The 26585-nt window shown below is 45.3% G+C and overlaps 38 non-coding genes across 38 annotated transcripts; all 38 read left to right on the top strand.

Annotated features, from left to right (window-relative positions):
- Nucleotides 1-19: 19 nt before the first annotated feature.
- Nucleotides 20-92, top strand: TRNAN-GUU (transfer RNA asparagine (anticodon GUU)). Its single transcript has one exon. It is a non-coding gene; the product is annotated as a tRNA-Asn (tRNA).
- A 74-nt stretch (nucleotides 93-166) lies between these two features.
- Nucleotides 167-239, top strand: TRNAY-GUA (transfer RNA tyrosine (anticodon GUA)). Its single transcript has one exon. It is a non-coding gene; the product is annotated as a tRNA-Tyr (tRNA).
- Nucleotides 240-1183: 944 nt separating this feature from the next.
- Nucleotides 1184-1256, top strand: TRNAN-GUU (transfer RNA asparagine (anticodon GUU)). Its single transcript has one exon. It is a non-coding gene; the product is annotated as a tRNA-Asn (tRNA).
- A 515-nt stretch (nucleotides 1257-1771) lies between these two features.
- TRNAN-GUU (transfer RNA asparagine (anticodon GUU)) lies at nucleotides 1772-1844 on the top strand. The gene has a single exon. It is a non-coding gene; the product is annotated as a tRNA-Asn (tRNA).
- A 74-nt stretch (nucleotides 1845-1918) lies between these two features.
- Nucleotides 1919-1991, top strand: TRNAY-GUA (transfer RNA tyrosine (anticodon GUA)). Its single transcript has one exon. It is a non-coding gene; the product is annotated as a tRNA-Tyr (tRNA).
- A 944-nt stretch (nucleotides 1992-2935) lies between these two features.
- TRNAN-GUU (transfer RNA asparagine (anticodon GUU)) lies at nucleotides 2936-3008 on the top strand. The gene has a single exon. It is a non-coding gene; the product is annotated as a tRNA-Asn (tRNA).
- Nucleotides 3009-3523: 515 nt separating this feature from the next.
- Nucleotides 3524-3596, top strand: TRNAN-GUU (transfer RNA asparagine (anticodon GUU)). The gene has a single exon. It is a non-coding gene; the product is annotated as a tRNA-Asn (tRNA).
- A 74-nt stretch (nucleotides 3597-3670) lies between these two features.
- Nucleotides 3671-3743, top strand: TRNAY-GUA (transfer RNA tyrosine (anticodon GUA)). Its single transcript has one exon. It is a non-coding gene; the product is annotated as a tRNA-Tyr (tRNA).
- Nucleotides 3744-4687: 944 nt separating this feature from the next.
- On the top strand, nucleotides 4688-4760 carry TRNAN-GUU (transfer RNA asparagine (anticodon GUU)). Its single transcript has one exon. It is a non-coding gene; the product is annotated as a tRNA-Asn (tRNA).
- A 515-nt stretch (nucleotides 4761-5275) lies between these two features.
- On the top strand, nucleotides 5276-5348 carry TRNAN-GUU (transfer RNA asparagine (anticodon GUU)). Its single transcript has one exon. It is a non-coding gene; the product is annotated as a tRNA-Asn (tRNA).
- A 798-nt stretch (nucleotides 5349-6146) lies between these two features.
- On the top strand, nucleotides 6147-6219 carry TRNAN-GUU (transfer RNA asparagine (anticodon GUU)). Its single transcript has one exon. It is a non-coding gene; the product is annotated as a tRNA-Asn (tRNA).
- A 357-nt stretch (nucleotides 6220-6576) lies between these two features.
- Nucleotides 6577-6649, top strand: TRNAN-GUU (transfer RNA asparagine (anticodon GUU)). The gene has a single exon. It is a non-coding gene; the product is annotated as a tRNA-Asn (tRNA).
- Nucleotides 6650-6723: 74 nt separating this feature from the next.
- Nucleotides 6724-6796, top strand: TRNAN-GUU (transfer RNA asparagine (anticodon GUU)). Its single transcript has one exon. It is a non-coding gene; the product is annotated as a tRNA-Asn (tRNA).
- A 74-nt stretch (nucleotides 6797-6870) lies between these two features.
- TRNAN-GUU (transfer RNA asparagine (anticodon GUU)) lies at nucleotides 6871-6943 on the top strand. The gene has a single exon. It is a non-coding gene; the product is annotated as a tRNA-Asn (tRNA).
- A 357-nt stretch (nucleotides 6944-7300) lies between these two features.
- On the top strand, nucleotides 7301-7373 carry TRNAN-GUU (transfer RNA asparagine (anticodon GUU)). Its single transcript has one exon. It is a non-coding gene; the product is annotated as a tRNA-Asn (tRNA).
- Nucleotides 7374-8171: 798 nt separating this feature from the next.
- TRNAN-GUU (transfer RNA asparagine (anticodon GUU)) lies at nucleotides 8172-8244 on the top strand. The gene has a single exon. It is a non-coding gene; the product is annotated as a tRNA-Asn (tRNA).
- A 74-nt stretch (nucleotides 8245-8318) lies between these two features.
- On the top strand, nucleotides 8319-8391 carry TRNAN-GUU (transfer RNA asparagine (anticodon GUU)). Its single transcript has one exon. It is a non-coding gene; the product is annotated as a tRNA-Asn (tRNA).
- Nucleotides 8392-8748: 357 nt separating this feature from the next.
- On the top strand, nucleotides 8749-8821 carry TRNAN-GUU (transfer RNA asparagine (anticodon GUU)). The gene has a single exon. It is a non-coding gene; the product is annotated as a tRNA-Asn (tRNA).
- Nucleotides 8822-9619: 798 nt separating this feature from the next.
- Nucleotides 9620-9692, top strand: TRNAN-GUU (transfer RNA asparagine (anticodon GUU)). Its single transcript has one exon. It is a non-coding gene; the product is annotated as a tRNA-Asn (tRNA).
- A 357-nt stretch (nucleotides 9693-10049) lies between these two features.
- On the top strand, nucleotides 10050-10122 carry TRNAN-GUU (transfer RNA asparagine (anticodon GUU)). Its single transcript has one exon. It is a non-coding gene; the product is annotated as a tRNA-Asn (tRNA).
- Nucleotides 10123-10196: 74 nt separating this feature from the next.
- On the top strand, nucleotides 10197-10269 carry TRNAN-GUU (transfer RNA asparagine (anticodon GUU)). The gene has a single exon. It is a non-coding gene; the product is annotated as a tRNA-Asn (tRNA).
- A 74-nt stretch (nucleotides 10270-10343) lies between these two features.
- On the top strand, nucleotides 10344-10416 carry TRNAN-GUU (transfer RNA asparagine (anticodon GUU)). Its single transcript has one exon. It is a non-coding gene; the product is annotated as a tRNA-Asn (tRNA).
- A 1500-nt stretch (nucleotides 10417-11916) lies between these two features.
- TRNAN-GUU (transfer RNA asparagine (anticodon GUU)) lies at nucleotides 11917-11989 on the top strand. The gene has a single exon. It is a non-coding gene; the product is annotated as a tRNA-Asn (tRNA).
- A 662-nt stretch (nucleotides 11990-12651) lies between these two features.
- Nucleotides 12652-12724, top strand: TRNAN-GUU (transfer RNA asparagine (anticodon GUU)). The gene has a single exon. It is a non-coding gene; the product is annotated as a tRNA-Asn (tRNA).
- A 651-nt stretch (nucleotides 12725-13375) lies between these two features.
- On the top strand, nucleotides 13376-13448 carry TRNAN-GUU (transfer RNA asparagine (anticodon GUU)). Its single transcript has one exon. It is a non-coding gene; the product is annotated as a tRNA-Asn (tRNA).
- Nucleotides 13449-14099: 651 nt separating this feature from the next.
- TRNAN-GUU (transfer RNA asparagine (anticodon GUU)) lies at nucleotides 14100-14172 on the top strand. Its single transcript has one exon. It is a non-coding gene; the product is annotated as a tRNA-Asn (tRNA).
- A 357-nt stretch (nucleotides 14173-14529) lies between these two features.
- TRNAN-GUU (transfer RNA asparagine (anticodon GUU)) lies at nucleotides 14530-14602 on the top strand. Its single transcript has one exon. It is a non-coding gene; the product is annotated as a tRNA-Asn (tRNA).
- A 74-nt stretch (nucleotides 14603-14676) lies between these two features.
- On the top strand, nucleotides 14677-14749 carry TRNAN-GUU (transfer RNA asparagine (anticodon GUU)). Its single transcript has one exon. It is a non-coding gene; the product is annotated as a tRNA-Asn (tRNA).
- Nucleotides 14750-15536: 787 nt separating this feature from the next.
- Nucleotides 15537-15609, top strand: TRNAN-GUU (transfer RNA asparagine (anticodon GUU)). The gene has a single exon. It is a non-coding gene; the product is annotated as a tRNA-Asn (tRNA).
- Nucleotides 15610-17364: 1755 nt separating this feature from the next.
- TRNAN-GUU (transfer RNA asparagine (anticodon GUU)) lies at nucleotides 17365-17437 on the top strand. The gene has a single exon. It is a non-coding gene; the product is annotated as a tRNA-Asn (tRNA).
- Nucleotides 17438-18088: 651 nt separating this feature from the next.
- Nucleotides 18089-18161, top strand: TRNAN-GUU (transfer RNA asparagine (anticodon GUU)). The gene has a single exon. It is a non-coding gene; the product is annotated as a tRNA-Asn (tRNA).
- Nucleotides 18162-18518: 357 nt separating this feature from the next.
- TRNAN-GUU (transfer RNA asparagine (anticodon GUU)) lies at nucleotides 18519-18591 on the top strand. Its single transcript has one exon. It is a non-coding gene; the product is annotated as a tRNA-Asn (tRNA).
- Nucleotides 18592-20346: 1755 nt separating this feature from the next.
- Nucleotides 20347-20419, top strand: TRNAN-GUU (transfer RNA asparagine (anticodon GUU)). The gene has a single exon. It is a non-coding gene; the product is annotated as a tRNA-Asn (tRNA).
- Nucleotides 20420-21070: 651 nt separating this feature from the next.
- Nucleotides 21071-21143, top strand: TRNAN-GUU (transfer RNA asparagine (anticodon GUU)). Its single transcript has one exon. It is a non-coding gene; the product is annotated as a tRNA-Asn (tRNA).
- Nucleotides 21144-21500: 357 nt separating this feature from the next.
- Nucleotides 21501-21573, top strand: TRNAN-GUU (transfer RNA asparagine (anticodon GUU)). The gene has a single exon. It is a non-coding gene; the product is annotated as a tRNA-Asn (tRNA).
- Nucleotides 21574-21647: 74 nt separating this feature from the next.
- On the top strand, nucleotides 21648-21720 carry TRNAN-GUU (transfer RNA asparagine (anticodon GUU)). Its single transcript has one exon. It is a non-coding gene; the product is annotated as a tRNA-Asn (tRNA).
- A 2393-nt stretch (nucleotides 21721-24113) lies between these two features.
- On the top strand, nucleotides 24114-24186 carry TRNAN-GUU (transfer RNA asparagine (anticodon GUU)). The gene has a single exon. It is a non-coding gene; the product is annotated as a tRNA-Asn (tRNA).
- A 74-nt stretch (nucleotides 24187-24260) lies between these two features.
- Nucleotides 24261-24333, top strand: TRNAN-GUU (transfer RNA asparagine (anticodon GUU)). Its single transcript has one exon. It is a non-coding gene; the product is annotated as a tRNA-Asn (tRNA).
- The last annotated feature ends 2252 nt before the right edge of the window (nucleotides 24334-26585 follow it).

Consider the following 26585-nt stretch of genomic DNA (forward strand, 5'->3'; position numbering starts at 1 on the left):
ACAATCAAACATTTTCTAAGCTTCCGTGGCGCAATGGTTAGCGCGTTCGGCTGTTAACCGAAAGGTTGGTGGTTCGAGCCCACCCGGGAGCGTTGTTTTGAAGTCTTAGAAGTAACGTAAAAAGGCAAAATTTTTCCGCAATACCTGACAATCAATCTTTTTCTAAGCTTCCGTGGCGCAATGGTTAGCGTGTTCGGCTGTAAACCGAAAGGTTGGTGGTTCGAGCCCACCCGGGAGCGTTGTTTTGAAGTTTTAGAAGTAACGTAAAAAGGCAAAATTTTTCCACAATACGTGACAATCAATGTTTTTCTAAGCTTCCGTGGCGCAATTGTTAGCGCGTTCGGCTGTTAACCGAAAAGGAGGTCGTTCGAGCCCACCCGGGAGCGTTGTTTTGAAGTCTTAGAAGTAACGTAAAAAGGCAAAATTTTTCCACAATACCTGACAATCAAACATTTTCTAAGCTTCCGTGGCGCAATGGTTAGCGCGTTCGGCTGTTAACCGAAAGGTTGGTGGTTCGAGCCCAACCGGGAGCGTTGTTTGGAAGTCATAGAAGTAACGTAAAAAGGCACAACACGTGAAAATCTATATTTCTCTAAGCTTCCGTGGCGCAATGGTTAGCGCGTTCGGCTGTTAACCGTAAGGTTGGTGGTTCGAGCCCACCCGGGAGCGTTGTTTTGAAGTTTTAGAAGTAACGTAAAAAGGCAAAGTTTTTCCACAATACGCGGCAATCAATCTTTTTCTAAGTTTCCGTGGCGCAATGGTTAGCGCGTTTGGCTGTTAACCGAAAGGTTGGTGGTTCGAGCCCACCCGGGAGCGTTGTTTAGAAGTTTTAGAAGTAACGTAAAAAGGCAAAATTTTTCCGCAATACCTGACAATCAATCATTTTCTAAGCTTCCGTGGCGCAATGGTTAGCGCGTTCGGCTGTTAACCAAAGGTTGGTGGTTCAAGCCCACCCGGGAGCGTTGTTTTGACGTCTTAGAAGTAACGTAAAAAGGCAAAATTTTTCCACAATACGTGACAATCAATCTTTTTCTAAGCTTCCGTGGCGCAATGGTTAGCGCGTTCGGCTGTTAACCGAAAGGTTGGTGGTTCGAGCCTACCACTGAGCGTTGTTTTGAAGTCTTAGAAGTAACTTAAAAAGGCACAATTTTTCAACAATACGTGAAAGTCAATACTTCTCTAAGCTTCCGTGGCGCAATGGTTAGCGCGTTCGGCTGTTAACCGAAAGGTTGGTGGTTCGAGCCCACCCGGGAGCGTTGTTTTGAAGTTTTAGAAGTAACGTAAAAAGGCAAAATTTTTCCACAATACGCGGCAATCAATCTTTTTCTAAGCTTCCGTGGCGCAATGGTTAGCGCGTTCGGCTGTTAACCGAAAGGTTTGTGGTTCGAGCCCATCCGGGAGCGTTGTGTAGAAGTTTTAGAAGTAACGTAAAAAGGCAAAATTTTTCCGCAATAGCTGACAATCAATCATTTTCCAAGCGTCCGTGGCGCAATGGTTAGCGCGTTCGGCTGTTAACCGAAAGGTTGGTGGTTCGAGCCCACCCAAGAGCTTTGTTTTGAAGTCTTAGAAGTAACGTAAAAAGGCAAAATTTTTCCACAATACATGACAATCAATCTTTTTCTAAGCTTCCGTGGCGCAATGGTTAGCGCGTTCGGCTGTTAACCGAAAGGTTGGTGGTTCAAGCCCACCCGGGAGCGTTGTTTTGAAGTCTTAGAAGTAACGTAAAAAGGCAAAATTTTTCCACAATACCTGACAATCAAACATTTTCTAAGCTTCCGTGGCGCAATGGTTAGCGCGTTCGGCTGTTAACCGAAAGGTTGGTGGTTCGAGCCCACCCGGGAGCGTTGTTTTGAAGTCTTAGAAGTAACGTAAAAAGGCAAAATTTTTCCGCAATACCTGACAATCAATCTTTTTCTAAGCTTCCGTGGCGCAATGGTTAGCGCGTTCGGCTGTAAACCGAAAGGTTGGTGGTTCGAGCCCACCCGGGAGCGTTGTTTTGAAGTTTTAGAAGTAACGTAAAAAGGCAAAATTTTTCCACAATACGTGACAATCAATGTTTTTCTAAGCTTCCGTGGCGCAATTGTTAGCGCGTTCGGCTGTTAACCGAAAAGGAGGTCGTTCGAGCCCACCCGGGAGCGTTGTTTTGAAGTCTTAGAAGTAACGTAAAAAGGCAAAATTTTTCCACAATACCTGACAATCAAACATTTTCTAAGCTTCCGTGGCGCAATGGTTAGCGCGTTCGGCTGTTAACCGAAAGGTTGGTGGTTCGAGCCCAACCGGGAGCGTTGTTTGGAAGTCATAGAAGTAACGTAAAAAGGCACAACACGTGAAAATCAATATTTCTCTAAGCTTCCGTGGCGCAATGGTTAGCGCGTTCGGCTGTTAACCGTAAGGTTGGTGGTTCGAGCCCACCCGGGAGCGTTGTTTTGAAGTTTTAGAAGTAACGTAAAAAGGCAAAGTTTTTCCACAATACGCGGCAATCAATCTTTTTCTAAGTTTCCGTGGCGCAATGGTTAGCGCGTTTGGCTGTTAACCGAAAGGTTGGTGGTTCGAGCCCACCCGGGAGCGTTGTTTAGAAGTTTTAGAAGTAACGTAAAAAGGCAAAATTTTTCCGCAATACCTGACAATCAATCATTTTCTAAGCTTCCGTGGCGCAATGGTTAGCGCGTTCGGCTGTTAACCAAAGGTTGGTGGTTCAAGCCCACCCGGGAGCGTTGTTTTGACGTCTTAGAAGTAACGTAAAAAGGCAAAATTTTTCCACAATACGTGACAATCAATCTTTTTCTAAGCTTCCGTGGCGCAATGGTTAGCGCGTTCGGCTGTTAACCGAAAGGTTGGTGGTTCGAGCCTACCACTGAGCGTTGTTTTGAAGTCTTAGAAGTAACTTAAAAAGGCACAATTTTTCAACAATACGTGAAAGTCAATACTTCTCTAAGCTTCCGTGGCGCAATGGTTAGCGCGTTCGGCTGTTAACCGAAAGGTTGGTGGTTCGAGCCCACCCGGGAGCGTTGTTTTGAAGTTTTAGAAGTAACGTAAAAAGGCAAAATTTTTCCACAATACGCGGCAATCAATCTTTTTCTAAGCTTCCGTGGCGCAATGGTTAGCGCGTTCGGCTGTTAACCGAAAGGTTTGTGGTTCGAGCCCATCCGGGAGCGTTGTGTAGAAGTTTTAGAAGTAACGTAAAAAGGCAAAATTTTTCCGCAATAGCTGACAATCAATCATTTTCCAAGCGTCCGTGGCGCAATGGTTAGCGCGTTCGGCTGTTAACCGAAAGGTTGGTGGTTCGAGCCCACCCAAGAGCTTTGTTTTGAAGTCTTAGAAGTAACGTAAAAAGGCAAAATTTTTCCACAATACATGACAATCAATCTTTTTCTAAGCTTCCGTGGCGCAATGGTTAGCGCGTTCGGCTGTTAACCGAAAGGTTGGTGGTTCAAGCCCACCCGGGAGCGTTGTTTTGAAGTCTTAGAAGTAACGTAAAAAGGCAAAATTTTTCCACAATACCTGACAATCAAACATTTTCTAAGCTTCCGTGGCGCAATGGTTAGCGCGTTCGGCTGTTAACCGAAAGGTTGGTGGTTCGAGCCCACCCGGGAGCGTTGTTTTGAAGTCTTAGAAGTAACGTAAAAAGGCAAAATTTTTCCGCAATACCTGACAATCAATCTTTTTCTAAGCTTCCGTGGCGCAATGGTTAGCGCGTTCGGCTGTAAACCGAAAGGTTGGTGGTTCGAGCCCACCCGGGAGCGTTGTTTTGAAGTTTTAGAAGTAACGTAAAAAGGCAAAATTTTTCCACAATACGTGACAATCAATGTTTTTCTAAGCTTCCGTGGCGCAATTGTTAGCGCGTTCGGCTGTTAACCGAAAAGGAGGTCGTTCGAGCCCACCCGGGAGCGTTGTTTTGAAGTCTTAGAAGTAACGTAAAAAGGCAAAATTTTTCCACAATACCTGACAATCAAACATTTTCTAAGCTTCCGTGGCGCAATGGTTAGCGCGTTCGGCTGTTAACCGAAAGGTTGGTGGTTCGAGCCCAACCGGGAGCGTTGTTTGGAAGTCATAGAAGTAACGTAAAAAGGCACAACACGTGAAAATCAATATTTCTCTAAGCTTCCGTGGCGCAATGGTTAGCGCGTTCGGCTGTTAACCGTAAGGTTGGTGGTTCGAGCCCACCCGGGAGCGTTGTTTTGAAGTTTTAGAAGTAACGTAAAAAGGCAAAGTTTTTCCACAATACGCGGCAATCAATCTTTTTCTAAGTTTCCGTGGCGCAATGGTTAGCGCGTTTGGCTGTTAACCGAAAGGTTGGTGGTTCGAGCCCACCCGGGAGCGTTGTTTAGAAGTTTTAGAAGTAACGTAAAAAGGCAAAATTTTTCCGCAATACCTGACAATCAATCATTTTCTAAGCTTCCGTGGCGCAATGGTTAGCGCGTTCGGCTGTTAACCAAAGGTTGGTGGTTCAAGCCCACCCGGGAGCGTTGTTTTGACGTCTTAGAAGTAACGTAAAAAGGCAAAATTTTTCCACAATACGTGACAATCAATCTTTTTCTAAGCTTCCGTGGCGCAATGGTTAGCGCGTTCGGCTGTTAACCGAAAGGTTGGTGGTTCGAGCCTACCACTGAGCGTTGTTTTGAAGTCTTAGAAGTAACGTAAAAAGGCACAATTTTTCAACAATACGTGAAAGTCAATACTTCTCTAAGCTTCCGTGGCGCAATGGTTAGCGCGTTCGGCTGTTAACCGAAAGGTTGGTGGTTCGAGCCCACCCGGGAGCGTTGTTTTGAAGTTTTAGAAGTAACGTAAAAAGGCAAAATTTTTCCACAATACGCGGCAATCAATCATTTTCTAAGCTTCCGTGGCGCAATGGTTAGCGCGTTCGGCTGTTAACCGAAAGCTTGGTGGTTCGAGCCCACCCAAGAGCTTTGTTTTGAAGTCTTAGAAGTAACGTAAAAAGGCAAAATTTTTCCACAATACATGACAATCAATTTTTTTCTAAGCTTCCGTGGCGCAATGGTTAGCGCGTTCGGCTGTTAACCGAAAGGGTGGTGGTTCAAGCCCACCCGGGAGCGTTGTTTTGAAGTCTTAGAAGTAACGTAAAAAGGCAAAATTTTTCCACAATACCTGACAATCAAACATTTTCTAAGCTTCCGTGGCGCAATGGTTAGCGCGTTCGGCTGTTAACCGAAAGGTTGGTGGTTCAAGCCCACCCGGGAGCGTTGTTTTGAAGTCTTAGAAGTAACGTAAAAAGGCAAAATTGTTCCGCAATACCTGACAATCAATCTTTTTCTAAGCTTCCGTGGCGCAATGGTTAGCGCGTTCGGCTGTTAACCGAAAGGTTGGTGGTTCGAGCCCACCCGGGAGCGTTGTTTTGAAGTTTTAGAAGTAACGTAAAAAGGCAAAATTTTTCCACAATACGTGACAATCAATGTTTTTCTAAGCTTCCGTGGCGCAATGGTTAGCGCGTTCGGCTGTTAACCGAAAAAGAGGTCGTTCGAGCCCACCCGGGAGCGTTGTTTTGAAGTCTTAGAAGTAACGTAAAAAGGCAAAATTTTTCCAGAATACCTGACAATCAAACATTTTCTAAGCTTCCGTGGCGCAATGGTTAGCGCGTTCGGCTGTTAACCGAAAGGTTGGTGGTTCGAGCCCAACCGGGAGCGTTGTTTGGAAGTCTTAGAAGTAACGTAAAAAGGCACAACACGTGAAAATCAATATTTCTCTAAGCTTCCGTCGCGCAATGGTTAGCGCGTTCGGCTGTTAACCGAAAGGTTGGTGGTTCGAGCCCACCCGGGAGCGTTGTTTTGAAGTTTTAGAAGTAACGTAAAAAGGCAAAGTTTTTCCACAATACGCGGCAATCAACCTTTTTCTAAGCTTCCGTGGCGCAATGGTTAGCGCGTTCGGCTGTTAACCGAAAGGTTGGTGGTTCGAGCCCACCCGGGAGGGTTGTTTAGAAGTTTTAGAAGTAACGTAAAAAGGCAAAATTTTTCCGCAATACCTGACAATCAATCATTTTCTAAGCTTCCGTGGCGCAATGGTTAGCGCGTTCGGCTGTTAACCGAAAGATTGGTGGTTCGAGCCCACCCGGGAGCGTTGTTTTGAAGTTTTAGAAGTAACGTAAAAAGGCAAAATTTTTCCACAATACGCGGCAATCAATCTTTTTCTAAGCTTCCGTGGCGCAATGGTTAGCGCGTTCGGCTGTTAACCGAAAGGTTGGTGGTTCGAGCCCACCCGGGAGCGTTGTTTAGAAGTTTTAGAAGTAACGTAAAAAGGCAAAATTTTTCCGCAATACCTGACAATCAATCATTTTCTAAGCTTCCGTGGCGCAATGGTTAGCGCGTTCGGCTGTTAACCGAAAGGTTGGTGGTTCGAGCCTACCACTGAGCGTTGTTTTGAAGTCTTAGAAGTAACGTAAAAAGTCACATTTTTTCCGCAATACCTGACAATCAATCACTTTCTTAGCTTCCGTGGCGCAATGGTTAGCGCGTTCGGCTGTTAACCGAAAGGTTGGTGGTTCGAGCAAAACCGGGAGCGTTGTTTGGAAGTCTTAGAAGTAACGTAAAAAGGCACAACACGTGAAAATCAATATTTCTCTAAGCTTCCGTGGCGCAATGGTTAGCGCGTTCGGCTGTTAACCGAAAGGTTGGTGGTTCGAGCCCACCCGGGAGCGTTGTTTTGAAGTTTTAGAAGTAACGTAAAAAGGCAAAATTTTTCCACAATACGCGGCAATCAATCTTTTTCTAAGCTTCCGTGGCGCAATGGTTAGCGCGTTCGGCTGTTAACCGAAAGGTTGGTGGTTCGAGCCCACCCGGGAGCGTTGTTTTGAAGTTTTAAAAGTAACGTAAAAAGGCAAAATTTTTCCACAATACGCGGCAATCAATCTTTTTCTAAGCTTCCGTGGCGCAATGGTTAGCGCGTTCGGCTGTTAACCGAAAGGTTGGTGGTTCGAGCCCACCCGGGAGCGTTGTTTTGAAGTTTTAAAAGTAACGTAAAAAGGCAAAATTTTTCCACAATACGCGGCAATCAATCTTTTTCTAAGCTTCCGTGGCGCAATGGTTAGCGCGTTCGGCTGTTAACCGAAAGGTTGGTGGTTCGAGCCCAACCGGGAGCGTTGTTTGGAAGTCTTCGAAGTAACGTAAAAAGGCACAACACGTGAAAATCAATATTTCTCTAAGCTTCCGTGGCGCAATGGTTAGTGCGTTCGGCTGTTAACCGAAAGGTTGGTGGTTCAAGCCCACCCGGGAGCGTTGTTTTGAAGTCTTAGAAGTAACGTAAAAAGGCAAAATTGTTCCGCAATACCTGACAATCAATCTTTTTCTAAGCTTCCGTGGCGCAATGGTTAGCGCGTTCGGCTGTTAACCGAAAGGTTGGTGGTTCGAGCCCACCCGGGAGCGTTGTTTTGAAGTTTTAGAAGTAACGTAAAAAGGCAAAATTTTTCCACAATACGTGACAATCAATGTTTTTCTAAGCTTCCGTGGCGCAATGGTTAGCGCGTTCGGCTGTTAACCGAAAAAGAGGTCGTTCGAGCCCACCCGGGAGCGTTGTTTTGAAGTCTTAGAAGTAACGTAAAAAGGCAAAATTTTTCCAGAATACCTGACAATCAAACATTTTCTAAGCTTCCGTGGCGCAATGGTTAGCGCGTTCGGCTGTTAACCGAAAGGTTGGTGGTTCGAGCCCAACCGGGAGCGTTGTTTGGAAGTCTTAGAAGTAACGTAAAAAGGCACAACACGTGAAAATCAATATTTCTCTAAGCTTCCGTCGCGCAATGGTTAGCGCGTTCGGCTGTTAACCGAAAGGTTGGTGGTTCGAGCCCACCCGGGAGCGTTGTTTTGAAGTTTTAGAAGTAACGTAAAAAGGCAAAGTTTTTCCACAATACGCGGCAATCAACCTTTTTCTAAGCTTCCGTGGCGCAATGGTTAGCGCGTTCGGCTGTTAACCGAAAGGTTGGTGGTTCGAGCCCACCCGGGAGGGTTGTTTAGAAGTTTTAGAAGTAACGTAAAAAGGCAAAATTTTTCCGCAATACCTGACAATCAATCATTTTCTAAGCTTCCGTGGCGCAATGGTTAGCGCGTTCGGCTGTTAACCGAAAGATTGGTGGTTCGAGCCCACCCGGGAGCGTTGTTTTGAAGTTTTAGAAGTAACGTAAAAAGGCAAAATTTTTCCACAATACGCGGCAATCAATCTTTTTCTAAGCTTCCGTGGCGCAATGGTTAGCGCGTTCGGCTGTTAACCGAAAGGTTGGTGGTTCGAGCCCACCCGGGAGCGTTGTTTTGAAGTTTTAAAAGTAACGTAAAAAGGCAAAATTTTTCCACAATACGCGGCAATCAATCTTTTTCTAAGCTTCCGTGGCGCAATGGTTAGCGCGTTCGGCTGTTAACCGAAAGGTTGGTGGTTCGAGCCCACCCGGGAGCGTTGTTTTGAAGTTTTAAAAGTAACGTAAAAAGGCAAAATTTTTCCACAATACGCGGCAATCAATCTTTTTCTAAGCTTCCGTGGCGCAATGGTTAGCGCGTTCGGCTGTTAACCGAAAGGTTGGTGGTTCGAGCCCAACCGGGAGCGTTGTTTGGAAGTCTTCGAAGTAACGTAAAAAGGCACAACACGTGAAAATCAATATTTCTCTAAGCTTCCGTGGCGCAATGGTTAGTGCGTTCGGCTGTTAACCGAAAGGTTGGTGGTTCAAGCCCACCCGGGAGCGTTGTTTTGAAGTCTTAGAAGTAACGTAAAAAGGCAAAATTGTTCCGCAATACCTGACAATCAATCTTTTTCTAAGCTTCCGTGGCGCAATGGTTAGCGCGTTCGGCTGTTAACCGAAAGGTTGGTGGTTCGAGCCCACCCGGGAGCGTTGTTTTGAAGTTTTAGAAGTAACGTAAAAAGGCAAAATTTTTCCACAATACGTGACAATCAATGTTTTTCTAAGCTTCCGTGGCGCAATGGTTAGCGCGTTCGGCTGTTAACCGAAAAAGAGGTCGTTCGAGCCCACCCGGGAGCGTTGTTTTGAAGTCTTAGAAGTAACGTAAAAAGGCAAAATTTTTCCAGAATACCTGACAATCAAACATTTTCTAAGCTTCCGTGGCGCAATGGTTAGCGCGTTCGGCTGTTAACCGAAAGGTTGGTGGTTCGAGCCCAACCGGGAGCGTTGTTTGGAAGTCTTAGAAGTAACGTAAAAAGGCACAACACGTGAAAATCAATATTTCTCTAAGCTTCCGTCGCGCAATGGTTAGCGCGTTCGGCTGTTAACCGAAAGGTTGGTGGTTCGAGCCCACCCGGGAGCGTTGTTTTGAAGTTTTAGAAGTAACGTAAAAAGGCAAAGTTTTTCCACAATACGCGGCAATCAACCTTTTTCTAAGCTTCCGTGGCGCAATGGTTAGCGCGTTCGGCTGTTAACCGAAAGGTTGGTGGTTCGAGCCCACCCGGGAGGGTTGTTTAGAAGTTTTAGAAGTAACGTAAAAAGGCAAAGTTTTTCCGCAATACCTGACAATCAATCATTTTCTAAGCTTCCGTGGCGCAATGGTTAGCGCGTTCGGCTGTTAACCGAAAGATTGGTGGTTCGAGCCCACCCGGGAGCGTTGTTTTGAAGTTTTAGAAGTAACGTAAAAAGGCAAAATTTTTCCACAATACGCGGCAATCAATCTTTTTCTAAGCTTCCGTGGCGCAATGGTTAGCGCGTTCGGCTGTTAACCGAAAGGTTGGTGGTTCGAGCCCACCCGGGAGCGTTGTTTAGAAGTTTTAGAAGTAACGTAAAAAGGCAAAATTTTTCCGCAATACCTGACAATCAATCATTTTCTAAGCTTCCGTGGCGCAATGGTTAGCGCGTTCGGCTGTTAACCGAAAGGTTGGTGGTTCGAGCCTACCACTGAGCGTTGTTTTGAAGTCTTAGAAGTAACGTAAAAAGTCACATTTTTTCCGCAATACCTGACAATCAATCACTTTCTTAGCTTCCGTGGCGCAATGGTTAGCGCGTTCGGCTGTTAACCGAAAGGTTGGTGGTTCGAGCAAAACCGGGAGCGTTGTTTTGAAGTCTTAGAAGTAACGTAAAAAGGCACAACACGTGAAAATCAATATTTCTCTAAGCTTCCGTGGCGCAATGGTTAGCGCGTTCGGCTGTTAACCGAAAGGTTGGTGGTTCGAGCCCACCCGGGAGCGTTGTTTTGAAGTTTTAGAAGTAACGTAAAAAGGCAAAATTTTTCCACAATACGCGGCAATCAATCTTTTTCTAAGCTTCCGTGGCGCAATGGTTAGCGCGTTCGGCTGTTAACCGAAAGGTTGGTGGTTCGAGCCCACCCGGGAGCGTTGTTTTGAAGTTTTAAAAGTAACGTAAAAAGGCAAAATTTTTCCACAATACGCGGCAATCAATCTTTTTCTAAGCTTCCGTGGCGCAATGGTTAGCGCGTTCGGCTGTTAACCGAAAGGTTGGTGGTTCGAGCCCACCCGGGAGCGTTGTTTTGAAGTTTTAAAAGTAACGTAAAAAGGCAAAATTTTTCCACAATACGCGGCAATCAATCTTTTTCTAAGCTTCCGTGGCGCAATGGTTAGCGCGTTCGGCTGTTAACCGAAAGGTTGGTGGTTCGAGCCCAACCGGGAGCGTTGTTTGGAAGTCTTCGAAGTAACGTAAAAAGGCACAACACGTGAAAATCAATATTTCTCTAAGCTTCCGTGGCGCAATGGTTAGTGCGTTCGGCTGTTAACCGAAAGGTTGGTGGTTCGAGCCCACCCGGGAGCGTTGTTTTGAAGTTTTAGAAGTAACGTAAAAAGGCAAAATTTTTCCACAATACGCGGCAATCAATATTTTTCTAAGCTTCCGTGGCGCAATGGTTAGCGCGTTCGGCTGTTAACCGAAAGGGAGGTCGTTCGAGCCCACCCGGGAGCGTTGTTTTGAAGTCTTAGAAGTAACGTAAAAAGGCAAAATTTTTCCACAATACCTGACAATCTAACATTTTCTAAGCTTCCGTGGCGCAATGGTTAGCGCGTTCGGCTGTTAACCGAAAGGTTGTTGGTTCGAGCCTACCACTGAGCGTTGTTTTGAAGTCTTAGAAGTAACGTAAAAAGTCACAATTTTTCTGCAATACCTGACAATTAATCATTTTCTTAGCTTACGTGGCGCAATGGTTAGCGCGTTCGGCTGTTAACCGAAAGGTTGGTGGGTCGAGCCCAACCGGGAGCGTTGTTTGGAAGTCTTAGAAGTAACGTAAAAAGGCACAACACGTGAAAATCAATATTTCTCTAAGCTTTTGTGGCGCAATGGTTAGCGCGTTCGGCTGTTAACTGAAAGGTTGGTGGTTCGAGCCCACCCGGGAGCGTTGTTTTGAATTTTTAGAAGTAACGTAAAAAGGCAAAATTTTTCCACAATACGCGGCAATCAATCTTTTTCTAAGCTTCCGTGGCGCAATGGTTGGCGCGTTCGGCTGTTAACCGAAAGGTTGGTGGTTCGAGCCCACCCGGGAGCGTTGTTTTGAAGTTTTAGAAGTAACGTAAAACGGCAAAATTTTTCCACAATACTCGGCAATCAATCTTTTTCTAAGCTTCCGTGGCGCAGTGGTTAGCGCGTTCGGCTGTTAACCGAAAGGTTGGTGGTTCGAGCCCAACCGGGAGCGTTGTTTGGAAGTCATAGAAGTAACGTAAAAAGGCACAACACGTGAAAATCAATATTTCTCTAAGCTTCCGTGGCGCAATGGTTAGCGCGTTCGGCTGTTAACCGGAAGGTTGGTGGTTCGAGCCCACCCGGGAGCGTTGTTTTGAAGTTTTAGAAGTAACGTAAAACGGCAAAATTTTTCCACAATACGCGGCAATCAATTTTTTTCTAAGCTTCCGTGGCGCAATGGTTAGCGCGTTCGGCTGTTAACCGAAAGGTTGGTGGTTCGAGCCCAACCGGGAGCGTTGTTTGGAAGTCATAGAAGTAACGTAAAAAGGCACAACACGTGAAAATCAATATTTCTCTAAGCTTCCGTGGCGCAATGGTTAGCGCGTTCGGCTGTTAACCGAAAGGTTGGTGGTTCGAGCCCACCCGGGAGCGTTGTTTTGAAGTTTTAGAAGTAACGTAAAAAGGCAAAGTTTTTCCACAATACGCGGCAAATCAATCTTTTTCTAAGCTTCCGTGGCGCAATGGTTAGCGCGTTCGGCTGTTAACCGAAAGGTTGGTGGTTCAAGCCCACCCGGGAGCGTTCTTTTGAAGTTTTAGAAGTAACGTAAAAAGGCAAAATTTTTCCAGAATACGCGGCAATCAATCTTTTTCTAAGCATCCGTGGCGCAATGGTTAGCGCGTTCGGCTGTTAACCGAAAGGTTGGTGGTTCGAGCCCACCCGGGAGCGTTGTTTAGAAGTTTTAGAAGTAACGTAAAAAGGCAAAATTTTTCCGCAATACCTGACAATCAATCATTTTCTAAGCTTCCGTGGCGCAATGGTTAGCGCGTTCGGCTGTTAACCAAAGGTTGGTGGTTCAAGCCCACCCGGGAGCGTTGTTTTGACGTCTTAGAAGTAACGTAAAAAGGCAAAATTTTTCCACAATACGTGACAATCAATCTTTTTCTAAGCTTCCGTGGCGCAATGGTTAGCGCGTTCGGCTGTTAACCGAAAGGTTGGTGGTTCGAGCCTACCACTGAGCGTTGTTTTGAAGTCTTAGAAGTAACGTAAAAAGGCACAATTTTTCAACAATACGTGAAAGTCAATACTTCTCTAAGCTTCCGTGGCGCAATGGTTAGCGCGTTCGGCTGTTAACCGAAAGGTTGGTGGTTCGAGCCCACCCGGGAGCGTTGTTTTGAAGTTTTAGAAGTAACGTAAAAAGGCAAAATTTTTCCACAATACGTGACAATCAAACATTTTCTAAGCTTCCGTGGCGCAATGGTTAGCGCGTTCGGCTGTTAACCGAAAGGTTGGTGGTTCGAGCCCAACCGGGAGCGTTGTTTGGAAGTCTTAGAAGTAACGTAAAAAGGCACAACACGTGAAAATCAATATTTCTCTAAGCTTCCGTCGCGCAATGGTTAGCGCGTTCGGCTGTTAACCGAAAGGTTGGTGGTTCGAGCCCACCCGGGAGCGTTGTTTTGAAGTTTTAGAAGTAACGTAAAAAGGCAAAGTTTTTCCACAATACGCGGCAATCAACCTTTTTCTAAGCTTCCGTGGCGCAATGGTTAGCGCGTTCGGCTGTTAACCGAAAGGTTGGTGGTTCGAGCCCACCCGGGAGGGTTGTTTAGAAGTTTTAGAAGTAACGAAAAAAGGCAAAATTTTTCCGCAATACCTGACAATCAATCATTTTCTAAGCTTCCGTGGCGCAATGGTTAGCGCGTTCGGCTGTTAACCGAAAGGTTGGTGGTTCAAGCCCACCCGGGAGCGTTGTTTTGAAGTCTTAGAAGTAACGTAAAAAGGCAAAATTTTTCCGCAATACCTGACAATCAATCTTTTTCTAAGCTTCCGTGGCGCAATGGTTAGCGCGTTCGGCTGTTAACCGAAAGGTTGGTGGTTCGAGCCCACCCGGGAGCGTTGTTTTGAAGTTTTAGAAGTAACGTAAAAAGGCAAAATTTTTCCACAATACGTGACAATCAATGTTTTTCTAAGCTTCCGTGGCGCAATGGTTAGCGCGTTCGGCTGTTAACCGAAAAAGAGGTCGTTCGAGCCCACCCGGGAGCGTTGTTTTGAAGTCTTAGAAGTAACGTAAAAAGGCAAAATTTTTCCACAATACCTGACAATCAAACATTTTCTAAGCTTCCGTGGCGCAATGGTTAGCGCGTTCGGCTGTTAACCGAAAGGTTGGTGGTTCGAGCCCAACCGGGAGCGTTGTTTGGAAGTCTTAGAAGTAACGTAAAAAGGCACAACACGTGAAAATCAATATTTCTCTAAGCTTCCGTCGCGCAATGGTTAGCGCGTTCGGCTGTTAACCGAAAGGTTGGTGGTTCGAGCCCACCCGGGAGCGTTGTTTTGAAGTTTTAGAAGTAACGTAAAAAGGCAAAGTTTTTCCACAATACGCGGCAATCAACCTTTTTCTAAGCTTCCGTGGCGCAATGGTTAGCGCGTTCGGCTGTTAACCGAAAGGTTGGTGGTTCGAGCCCACCCGGGAGGGTTGTTTAGAAGTTTTAGAAGTAACGTAAAAAGGCAAAATTTTTCCGCAATACCTGACAATCAATCATTTTCTAAGCTTCCGTGGCGCAATGGTTAGCGCGTTCGGCTGTTAACCGAAAGGTTGGTGGTTCGAGCCCACCCGGGAGCGTTGTTTAGAAGTTTTAGAAGTAACGTAAAAAGGCAAAATTTTTCCGCAATACCTGACAATCAATCATTTTCTAAGCTTCCGTGGCGCAATGGTTAGCGCGTTCGGCTGTTAACCGAAAGGTTGGTGGTTCGAGCCTACCACTGAGCGTTGTTTTGAAGTCTTAGAAGTAACGTAAAAAGTCACATTTTTTCCGCAATACCTGACAATCAATCACTTTCTTAGCTTCCGTGGCGCAATGGTTAGCGCGTTCGGCTGTTAACCGAAAGGTTGGTGGTTCGAGCAAAACCGGGAGCGTTGTTTGGAAGTCTTAGAAGTAACGTAAAAAGGCACAACACGTGAAAATCAATATTTCTCTAAGCTTCCGTGGCGCAATGGTTAGCGCGTTCGGCTGTTAACCGAAAGGTTGGTGGTTCGAGCCCACCCGGGAGCGTTGTTTTGAAGTTTTAGAAGTAACGTAAAAAGGCAAAATTTTTCCACAATATGCGGTAATCAATCTTTTTCTAAGCTTCCGTGGCGCAATGGTTAGCGCGTTCGGCTGTTAACCGAAAGGTTGGTGGTTCGAGCCCACCCGGGAGCGTTGTTTTGAAGTTTTAAAAGTAACGTAAAAAGGCAAAATGTTTCCACAATACGCGACAATCAATCTTTTTCTAAGCTTCCGTGGCGCAATGGTTAGCGCGTTCGGCTGTTAACCGAAAGGTTGGTGGTTCGAGCCCAACCGGGAGCGTTGTTTGGAAGTCTTCGAAGTAACGTAAAAAGGCACAACACGTGAAAATCAATATTTCTCTAAGCTTCCGTGGCGCAATGGTTAGTGCGTTCGGCTGTTAACCGAAAGGTTGGTGGTTCGAGCCCACCCGGGAGCGTTGTTTTGAAGTTTTAGAAGTAACGTAAAAAGGCAAAATTTTTCCGCAATACCTGACAATCAATCATTTTCTAAGCTTCCTTGGCGCAATGGTTAGCGCGTTCGGCTCTTTACCGAAAGGTTGGTGGTTCGAGCCTACCACTGAGCGTTGTTTTGAAGTCTTAGAAGTAACGTAAAAAGTCACAATTTTTCCGCAATACCTGACAATCAATCATTTTCTTAGCTGACGTGGCGCAATGGTTAGCGCGTTCGGCTGTTAACCGAAAGGTTGGTGGTTCGAGCCCAACCGGGAGCGTTGTTTTGAAGTCTTAGAAGTAACGTAAAAAGGCACAATACGTGAAAATCAATATTTCTTTAAGCTTCCGTGGCGCAATGGTTAGTGCGTTCGGCTGTTAACCGAAAGGTTGGTGGTTCGAGCCCACCCGGGAGCGTTGTTTTGAAGTTTTAGAAGTAACGTAAAAAGGCAAAATTTTTCCACAATACGCGGCAATCAATCTTTTTCTAAGCTTCCGTGGCGCAATGGTTAGCGCGTTCGGCTGTTAACCGAAAGGTTGGTGGTTCGAGCCCACCCGGGAGCGTTGTTTCGACGTCTTAGAAGTAACGTAAAAGGGCAAAATTTTTCCACAATACGTGACAATCAATGTTTTTCTAAGCTTCCGTGGCGCAATGGTTAGCGCGTTCGGCTGTTAACCGAAAGGTTGGTGGTTCGAGCCTACCACTAAGCGTTGTTTTGAAGTCTTAGAAGTAACGTAAAAAGGCACAATTTTTCCACAATACATGACAATCAATCTTTTTCTAAGCTTCCGTGGCTTAATGGTTAGCGCGTTCGGCTGTTAACCGAAAGGTTGGAGGTTCGAGCCCACCCGGGAGCGTTGTTTTGAAGTTTTAGAAGTAACGTAAAAAGTAGGGATGCAACGATGCATCGGCCAAGAATCGGCTTCGGCCAGAATCGGCCACTTGGCCGAATAATCGAATCGGCCGATTTTTCTAAGGTAATCGGCCGATTTTTTCGGCCGACTCTTTTTGGTTAGATCTAATCTTTTGAGCTAGTATAAAGGAACTAACAAGTTTGCCATTTAACAAATAACGTAATTTAACCAAATTCTCCGTCAGCCCCCCTTTCAAAAACGTTACCATTACCAGTCGCTCTCTAAGAGCGTGGCGCACATGCGCAATCGGCGCAACCGAGAGAAAAAAATCAGAAGTTTGTCAACGTTATTACAAAGCTACGGTAACAACGCTGAATGCTGATCTCTCTAGTCTAGTGTGAGCCTCTAACCGTATTTTCGGGTTTACCTTTTTTGAATTTCCTTCTCAACGGATCACGTGACGTCTTACTCCTCGGCTGTGCGCTGAGGTAGGTGCGCGGGAGAGCCATGGTGGCCGGCCGTTATGCCGGTTATGGTTTGCCTTCCCTCTTCTATCTTTGACTCTCCTTTCGATTTGTGCGCACTGCTACTTCCCACCAAAGAGAATATACCAAGAGGAGTGGTAACTTTGTAAATAGGGACCGGGACTGATTTTGAGAATCAAGTTCCGGTTGTTCACGTGACCGTGTCGTCTACTTAAAAATTACCTTTTGTACGTCAACGGTCAAACCAGAGATCAATCCTTTTCCACCACGAAAACTAAGCAGCCGACATAATTTAACCAATAAAAGGCGTCGCGGCTTAGCCACTAAACAAAACCGGATCTAGTTATTCCAAAACCGTGGCCGGGCTTTTCAAAAGCCCTGTGGAAGGCTAGACCTTTTGCTCCTCTTGGTATATTCTCTTTGTTCCCACCCGTTCCACAAACAATGTCGCTCTATCACAGTCTGGATTTTATTATTGTCAGCTATCCCTCTAATGTGTTTGGTGTCATTGTCTCTAGCGTGTATTCCTGCAGTCCCTTGTTTACTTAAAGTAATAATACTTGAAGTCTTGAATGCTACTTCTTGTTTTTAAAGGATGAGAAAGGAAAAGGGTGTTTTTAGGAAATGAAACTTAAATCTCACGCTTAAAATTAGTTTTCCTATCCGGAATGCAAAGAAAGAACTAATCAAAAACAAGTTGTAGCAGAAAGAATGGACAAAATGTGTGTTGAACAAAATGAACTAGTATCTCGGAAACAAAACCAGATAGATTATTGTCCTTAGACATTTTTGACAAGAAGCACTCCTATACTAATGCCTAAATCGTATAACCTTGAGGCTTCGGCCGATTAATCGGCCGAAGCCGATTTTTTAGGGACCGATTCATCGAATCGGCCGATTCCGAAAAATTACGAATCGTTGCATCCCTAGTAAAAAGGCAAAATTTTTCCACAATACGCGGCAATCAATCTTTTTCTAAGCTTCCGTGGCGCAATGGTTAGCGCGTTCGGCTGTTAACCGAAAGGTTGGTGGTTCGAGCCCACCCGGGAGCGTTGTTTTGAAGTTTTAGAAGTAACGTAAAAAGGCAAAATTTTTCCACAATACGTGACAATCAATGTTTTTCTAAGCTTCCGTGGCGCAATGGTTAGCGCGTTCGGCTGTTAACCGAAAAAGAGGTCGTTCGAGCCCACCCGGGAGCGTTGTTTTGAAGTCTTAGAAGTAACGTAAAAAGGCAAAATTTTTCCACAATACCTGACAATCAAACATTTTCTAAGCTTCCGTGGCGCAATGGTTAGCGCGTTCGGCTGTTAACCGAAAGGTTGGTGGTTCGAGCCCAACCGGGAGCGTTGTTTGGAAGTCTTAGAAGTAACGTAAAAAGGCACAACACGTGAAAATCAATATTTCTCTAAGCTTCCGTCGCGCAATGGTTAGCGCGTTCGGCTGTTAACCGAAAGGTTGGTGGTTCGAGCCCACCCGGGAGCGTTGTTTTGAAGTTTTAGAAGTAACGTAAAAAGGCAAAGTTTTTCCACAATACGCGGCAATCAACCTTTTTCTAAGCTTCCGTGGCGCAATGGTTAGCGCGTTCGGCTGTTAACCGAAAGGTTGGTGGTTCGAGCCCACCCGGGAGGGTTGTTTAGAAGTTTTAGAAGTAACGTAAAAAGGCAAAATTTTTCCGCAATACCTGACAATCAATCATTTTCTAAGCTTCCGTGGCGCAATGGTTAGCGCGTTCGGCTGTTAACCGAAAGGTTGGTGGTTCGAGCCCACCCGGGAGCGTTGTTTAGAAGTTTTAGAAGTAACGTAAAAAGGCAAAATTTTTCCGCAATACCTGACAATCAATCATTTTCTAAGCTTCCGTGGCGCAATGGTTAGCGCGTTCGGCTGTTAACCGAAAGGTTGGTGGTTCGAGCCTACCACTGAGCGTTGTTTTGAAGTCTTAGAAGTAACGTAAAAAGGCACAATACGTGAAAATCAATATTTCTTTAAGCTTCCGTGGCGCAATGGTTAGTGCGTTCGGCTGTTAACCGAAAGGTTGGTGGTTCGAGCCCACCCGGGAGCGTTGTTTTGAAGTTTTAGAAGTAACGTAAAAAGGCAAAATTTTTCCACAATACGCGGCAATCAATCTTTTTCTAAGCTTCCGTGGCGCAATGGTTAGCGCGTTCGGCTGTTAACCGAAAGGTTGGTGGTTCGAGCCCACCCGGGAGCGTTGTTTCGACGTCTTAGAAGTAACGTAAAAGGGCAAAATTTTTCCACAATACGTGACAATCAATGTTTTTCTAAGCTTCCGTGGCGCAATGGTTAGCGCGTTCGGCTGTTAACCGAAAGGTTGGTGGTTCGAGCCTACCACTAAGCGTTGTTTTGAAGTCTTAGAAGTAACGTAAAAAGGCACAATTTTTCCACAATACATGACAATCAATCTTTTTCTAAGCTTCCGTGGCTTAATGGTTAGCGCGTTCGGCTGTTAACCGAAAGGTTGGAGGTTCGAGCCCACCCGGGAGCGTTGTTTTGAAGTTTTAGAAGTAACGTAAAAAGTAGGGATGCAACGATGCATCGGCCAAGAATCGGCTTCGGCCAGAATCGGCCACTTGGCCGAATAATCGAATCGGCCGATTTTTCTAAGGTAATCGGCCGATTTTTTCGGCCGACTCTTTTTGGTTAGATCTAATCTTTTGAGCTAGTATAAAGGAACTAACAAGTTTGCCATTTAACAAATAACGTAATTTAACCAAATTCTCCGTCAGCCCCCCTTTCAAAAACGTTACCATTACCAGTCGCTCTCTAAGAGCGTGGCGCACATGCGCAATCGGCGCAACCGAGAGAAAAAAATCAGAAGTTTGTCAACGTTATTACAAAGCTACGGTAACAACGCTGAATGCTGATCTCTCTAGTCTAGTGTGAGCCTCTAACCGTATTTTCGGGTTTACCTTTTTTGAATTTCCTTCTCAACGGATCACGTGACGTCTTACTCCTCGGCTGTGCGCTGAGGTAGGTGCGCGGGAGAGCCATGGTGGCCGGCCGTTATGCCGGTTATGGTTTGCCTTCCCTCTTCTATCTTTGACTCTCCTTTCGATTTGTGCGCACTGCTACTTCCCACCAAAGAGAATATACCAAGAGGAGTGGTAACTTTGTAAATAGGGACCGGGACTGATTTTGAGAATCAAGTTCCGGTTGTTCACGTGACCGTGTCGTCTACTTAAAAATTACCTTTTGTACGTCAACGGTCAAACCAGAGATCAATCCTTTTCCACCACGAAAACTAAGCAGCCGACATAATTTAACCAATAAAAGGCGTCGCGGCTTAGCCACTAAACAAAACCGGATCTAGTTATTCCAAAACCGTGGCCGGGCTTTTCAAAAGCCCTGTGGAAGGCTAGACCTTTTGCTCCTCTTGGTATATTCTCTTTGTTCCCACCCGTTCCACAAACAATGTCGCTCTATCACAGTCTGGATTTTATTATTGTCAGCTATCCCTCTAATGTGTTTGGTGTCATTGTCTCTAGCGTGTATTCCTGCAGTCCCTTGTTTACTTAAAGTAATAATACTTGAAGTCTTGAATGCTACTTCTTGTTTTTAAAGGATGAGAAAGGAAAAGGGTGTTTTTAGGAAATGAAACTTAAATCTCACGCTTAAAATTAGTTTTCCTATCCGGAATGCAAAGAAAGAACTAATCAAAAACAAGTTGTAGCAGAAAGAATGGACAAAATGTGTGTTGAACAAAATGAACTAGTATCTCGGAAACAAAACCAGATAGATTATTGTCCTTAGACATTTTTGACAAGAAGCACTCCTATACTAATGCCTAAATCGTATAACCTTGAGGCTTCGGCCGATTAATCGGCCGAAGCCGATTTTTTAGGGACCGATTCATCGAATCGGCCGATTCCGAAAAATTACGAATCGTTGCATCCCTAGTAAAAAGGCAAAATTTTTCCACAATACGCGGCAATCAATCTTTTTCTAAGCTTCCGTGGCGCAATGGTTAGCGCGTTCGGCTGTTAACCGAAAGGTTGGTGGTTCGAGCCCACCCGGGAGCGTTGTTTTGAAGTTTTAGAAGTAACGTAAAAAGGCAAAATTTTTCCACAATACGTGACAATCAATGTTTTTCTAAGCTTCCGTGGCGCAATGGTTAGCGCGTTCGGCTGTTAACCGAAAAAGAGGTCGTTCGAGCCCACCCGGGAGCGTTGTTTTGAAGTCTTAGAAGTAACGTAAAAAGGCAAAATTTTTCCACAATACCTGACAATCAAACATTTTCTAAGCTTCCGTGGCGCAATGGTTAGCGCGTTCGGCTGTTAACCGAAAGGTTGGTGGTTCGAGCCCAACCGGGAGCGTTGTTTGGAAGTCTTAGAAGTAACGTAAAAAGGCACAACACGTGAAAATCAATATTTCTCTAAGCTTCCGTCGCGCAATGGTTAGCGCGTTCGGCTGTTAACCGAAAGGTTGGTGGTTCGAGCCCACCCGGGAGCGTTGTTTTGAAGTTTTAGAAGTAACGTAAAAAGGCAAAGTTTTTCCACAATACGCGGCAATCAACCTTTTTCTAAGCTTCCGTGGCGCAATGGTTAGCGCGTTCGGCTGTTAACCGAAAGGTTGGTGGTTCGAGCCCACCCGGGAGGGTTGTTTAGAAGTTTTAGAAGTAACGTAAAAAGGCAAAATTTTTCCGCAATACCTGACAATCAATCATTTTCTAAGCTTCCGTGGCGCAATGGTTAGCGCGTTCGGCTGTTAACCGAAAGGTTGGTGGTTCGAGCCCACCCGGGAGCGTTGTTTAGAAGTTTTAGAAGTAACGTAAAAAGGCAAAATTTTTCCGCAATACCTGACAATCAATCATTTTCTAAGCTTCCGTGGCGCAATGGTTAGCGCGTTCGGCTGTTAACCGAAAGGTTGGTGGTTCGAGCCTACCACTGAGCGTTGTTTTGAAGTCTTAGAAGTAACGTAAAAAGTCACATTTTTTCCGCAATACCTGACAATCAATCACTTTCTTAGCTTCCGTGGCGCAATGGTTAGCGCGTTCGGCTGTTAACCGAAAGGTTGGTGGTTCGAGCAAAACCGGGAGCGTTGTTTGGAAGTCTTAGAAGTAACGTAAAAAGGCACAACACGTGAAAATCAATATTTCTCTAAGCTTCCGTGGCGCAATGGTTAGCGCGTTCGGCTGTTAACCGAAAGGTTGGTGGTTCGAGCCCACCCGGGAGCGTTGTTTTGAAGTTTTAGAAGTAACGTAAAAAGGCAAAATTTTTCCACAATATGCGGCAATCAATCTTTTTCTAAGCTTCCGTGGCGCAATGGTTAGCGCGTTCGGCTGTTAACCGAAAGGTTGGTGGTTCGAGCCCACCCGGGAGCGTTGTTTTGAAGTTTTAAAAGTAACGTAAAAAGGCAAAATGTTTCCACAATACGCGGCAATCAATCTTTTTCTAAGCTTCCGTGGCGCAATGGTTAGCGCGTTCGGCTGTTAACCGAAAGGTTGGTGGTTCGAGCCCAACCGGGAGCGTTGTTTGGAAGTCTTCGAAGTAACGTAAAAAGGCACAACACGTGAAAATCAATATTTCTCTAAGCTTCCGTGGCGCAATGGTTAGTGCGTTCGGCTGTTAACCGAAAGGTTGGTGGTTCGAGCCCACCCGGGAGCGTTGTTTTGAAGTTTTAGAAGTAACGTAAAAAGGCAAAATTTTTCCGCAATACCTGACAATCAATCATTTTCTAAGCTTCCGTGGCGCAATGGTTAGCGCGTTCGGCTGTTAACCGAAAGGTTGGTGGTTCAAGCCTACCACTGAGCGTTGTTTTGAAGTCTTAGAAGTAACGTAAAAAGTCACAATTTTTCCGCAATACCTGACAATCAATCACTTTCTTAGCTTCCGTGGCGCAATGGTTAGCGCGTTCGGCTGTTAACCGAAAGGTTGGTGGTTCGAGCCCAATCGGGAGCGTTGTTTGGAAGTCTTAGAAGTAACGTAAAAAGGCAAAATTTTTCCACAATACGCGGCAATCAATCTTTTTCTAAGCTTCCGTGGCGCAATGGTTAGCGCGTTCGGCTGTTAACCGAAAGCTTGGTGGTTCGAGCCCACCCGGGAGCGTTGTTTAGAAGTTTTAGAAGTAACGTAAAAAGGCAAAATTTTTCCGCAATACCTAACAATCAATCATTTTCTAAGCTTCCGTGGCGCAATGGTTAGCGCGTTCGGCTGTTAACCGAAAGGTTGGTGGTTCAAGCCTACCACTGAGCGTTGTTTTGAAGTCTTAGAAGTAACGTAAAAAGTCACAATTTTTCCGCAATACCTGACAATCAATCACTTTCTTAGCTTCCGTGGCGCAATGGTTAGCGCGTTCGGCTGTTAACCGAAAGGTTGGTGGTTCGAGCCCAATCGGGAGCGTTGTTTGGAAGTCTTAGAAGTAACGTAAAAAGGCACAACACGTGAAAATCAATATTTCTCTAAGCTTCCGTGGCGCAATGGTTAGCGCGTTCGGCTGTTAACCGAAAGGTTGGTGTTTCGAGCCCACCCAAGAGCTTTGTTTTGAAGTCTTAGAAGTAACGTAAAAAGGCAAAATTTTTCCACAATACATGACAATCAATCTTTTTCTTAGCTTCCGTGGCGCAATGGTTAGCGCGTTCGGCTGTTAACCGAAAGGTTGGTGGTTCAAGCCCACCCGGGAGCGTTGTTTTGACGTCTTAGAAGTAACGTAAAAAGGGAAAATTTTTCCACAATACCTGACAATCAAACATTTTCTAAGCTTCCGTGGCGCAATGGTTAGCACGTTCGGCTGTTAACCGAAATGTTGGTGGTTCGAGCCCACCCGGGAGCGTTGTTTTGAAGTTTTAGAAGTAACGTAAAAAGGCAAAGTTTTTCCACAATACGCGGCAATCAATCTTTTTCTAAGCTTCCCTGGCGCAATGGTTAGCGCGTTCGGCTGTTAACCGAAAGATTGGTGGTTCGATCCCAACCGAGAGCGTTGTTTGGAAGTCTTAGAAGTAACGTAAAAAGGCACAACACGTGAAAATCAATATTTCTCTAAGCCTCCGTGGCGCAATGGTTAGCGCGTTCGGCTGTTAACCGAAATGTTGGTGGTTCGAGCCCAACCGGGAGCGTTGTTTTGAAGTTTTAGAATTAACGTAAAAAGGCAAAATTTTTCCACAATACATGACAATCAATCTTTTTCTAAGCTTCCGTGGCTTAATGGTTAGCGCGTTCGGCTGTTAACCGAAAGGTTGGAGGTTCGAGCCCACCCGGGAGCGTTGTTTTGAAGTTTTAGAAGTAACGTAAAAAGGCAAAATTTTTCCACAATACGCGGCAATCAATCTTTTTCTAAGCTTCCGTGGCGCAATGGTTAGCGCGTTCGGCTGTTAACCGAAAGCTTGGTGGTTCGAGCCCACCCGGGAGCGTTGTTTAGAAGTTTTAGAAGTAACGTAAAAAGGCAAAATTTTTCCGCAACACCTGACAATCAATCATTTTCTAAGCTTCCGTGGCGCAATGGTTAGCGCGTTCGGCTGTTAACCGAAAGGTTGGTGGTTCAAGCCCACCCGGGAGCGTTGTTTAGAAGTTTTAGAAGTAACGTAAAAAGGCAAAATTTTTCCGCAATACCTGACAATCAATCATTTTCTAAGCTTCCGTGGCGCAATGGTTAGCGCGTTCGGCTGTTAACCGAAAGGTTGGTGGTTTGAGCCTACCACTGAGCGTTGTTTTGAAGTCTTAGAAGTAACGTAAAAAGTCACAATTTTTCCGCAATACCTGACAATCAATCACTTTCTTAGCTTCCGTGGCGCAATGGTTAGCGCGTTCGGCTGTTAACCGAAAGGTTGGTGGTTCGAGCCCACCCGGGAGCGTTGTTTTGAAGTTTTAGAAGTAACGTAAAAAGGCAAAATTTTTCCACAATACGCGGCAATCGATCTTTTTCTAAGCTTCCGTGGCGCAATGGTTAGCGCGTTCGGCTGTTAACCGAAAGGTTGGTGGTTCGAGCCCACCCGGGAGCGTTGTTTCGACGTCTTAGAAGTAACGTAAAAGGGCAAAATTTTTCCACAATGCGCGGCAATCAATCTTTTTCTAAGCTTCCGTGGCGCAATGGTTAGCGCGTTCGGCTGTTAACCGAAAGGTTGGTGGTTCGAGCCTACCACTGAGCGTTGTTTTGAAGTCTTAGAAGTAACGTAAAAAGGCACAATTTTTCCCCAATACGCGGCAATCAATCTTTTTCTAAGCTTCCGTGGCGCAATGGTTAGCGCGTTCGGCTGTTAACCGAAAGCTTGGTGGTTCGAGCCCACCCGGGAGCGTTGTTTAGAAGTTTTAGAAGTAACGTAAAAAGGCAAAATTTTTCCGCAATGCCTGACAATCAATCATTTTCTAAGCTTCCGTGGCACAATGGTTAGCGCGTTCGACTGTTAACCGAAAGGTTGGTGGTTCAAGCCCACCCGGGAGCGTTGTTTTGACGTCTTAGAAGTAACGTAAAAAGGCAAAATTTTTCCACAATACATGACAATCAATCTTTTTCTAAGCTTCCGTGGCGCAATGGTTAGCGCGTTCGGCTGTTAACCGAAAGGTTGGTGGTTCAAGCCCACCCGGGAGCGTTGTTTTGAAGTCTTAGAAGTAACGTAAAAAGGGAAAATTTTTCCACAATACCTGACAATCAAACATTTTCTAAGCTTCCGTGGCGCAATTGTTAGCGCGTTCGGCTGTTAACCGAAAGGTTGGTGGTTCAAGCCCACCCGGGAGCGTTGTTTTGAAGTCTTAGAAGTAACGTAAAAAGGGAAAATTTTTCCACAATACCTGACAATCAAACATTTTCTACGCTTCCGTGGCGCAATTGTTAGCGCGTTCGGCTGTTAACCGAAATGTTGGTGGTTCGAGCCTACCACTGAGCGTTGTTTTGAAGTCTTAGAAGTAACGTAAAAAGGCACAATTTTTCCCCAATACGCGGCAATCAATCTTTTTCTAAGCTTCCGTGGCGCAATGGTTAGCGCGTTCGGCTGTTAACCGAAAGCTTGGTGGTTCGAGCCCACCCGGGAGCGTTGTTTAGAAGTTTTAGAAGTAACGTAAAAAGGCAAAATTTTTCCGCAATGCCTGACAATCAATCATTTTCTAAGCTTCCGTGGCACAATGGTTAGCGCGTTCGACTGTTAACCGAAAGGTTGGTGGTTCAAGCCCACCCGGGAGCGTTGTTTTGACGTCTTAGAAGTAACGTAAAAAGGCAAAATTTTTCCACAATACATGACAATCAATCTTTTTCTAAGCTTCCGTGGCGCAATGGTTAGCGCGTTCGGCTGTTAACCGAAAGGTTGGTGGTTCAAGCCCACCCGGGAGCGTTGTTTTGAAGTTTTAGAAGTAACGTAAAAAGGCAAAATTTTTCCACAATACATGACAATCAATCTTTTTCTAAGCTTCCGTGGCTTAATGGTTAGCGCGTTCGGCTGTTAACCGAAAGGTTGGAGGTTCGAGCCCACCCGGGAGCGTTGTTTTGAAGTTTTAGAAGTAACGTAAAAAGGCAAAATTTTTCCACAATACGCGGCAATCAATCTTTTTCTAAGCTTCCGTGGCGCAATGGTTAGCGCGTTCGGCTGTTAACCGAAAGCTTGGTGGTTCGAGCCCACCCGGGAGCGTTGTTTAGAAGTTTTAGAAGTAACGTAAAAAGGCAAAATTTTTCCGCAATACCTAACAATCAATCATTTTCTAAGCTTCCGTGGCGCAATGGTTAGCGCGTTCGGCTGTTAACCGAAAGGTTGGTGGTTCAAGCCTACCACTGAGCGTTGTTTTGAAGTCTTAGAAGTAACGTAAAAAGTCACAATTTTTCCGCAATACCTGACAATCAATCACTTTCTTAGCTTCCGTGGCGCAATGGTTAGCGCGTTCGGCTGTTAACCGAAAGGTTGGTGGTTCGAGCCCAATCGGGAGCGTTGTTTGGAAGTCTTAGAAGTAACGTAAAAAGGCACAACACGTGAAAATCAATATTTCTCTAAGCTTCCGTGGCGCAATGGTTAGCGCGTTCGGCTGTTAACCGAAAGGTTGGTGTTTCGAGCCCACCCAAGAGCTTTGTTTTGAAGTCTTAGAAGTAACGTAAAAAGGCAAAATTTTTCCACAATACATGACAATCAATCTTTTTCTTAGCTTCCGTGGCGCAATGGTTAGCGCGTTAGGCTGTTAACCGAAAGGTTGGTGGTTCAAGCCCACCCGGGAGCGTTGTTTTGACGTCTTAGAAGTAACGTAAAAAGGGAAAATTTTTCCACAATACCTGACA

The sequence above is a fragment of the Phalangium opilio genome, unplaced genomic scaffold, assembly GCF_054372755.1.
Source record: "Phalangium opilio isolate 3A_F unplaced genomic scaffold, DU_Popi_V2 ptg000053l_1, whole genome shotgun sequence".
NCBI lineage: Eukaryota > Metazoa > Arthropoda > Arachnida > Opiliones > Phalangiidae > Phalangium > Phalangium opilio.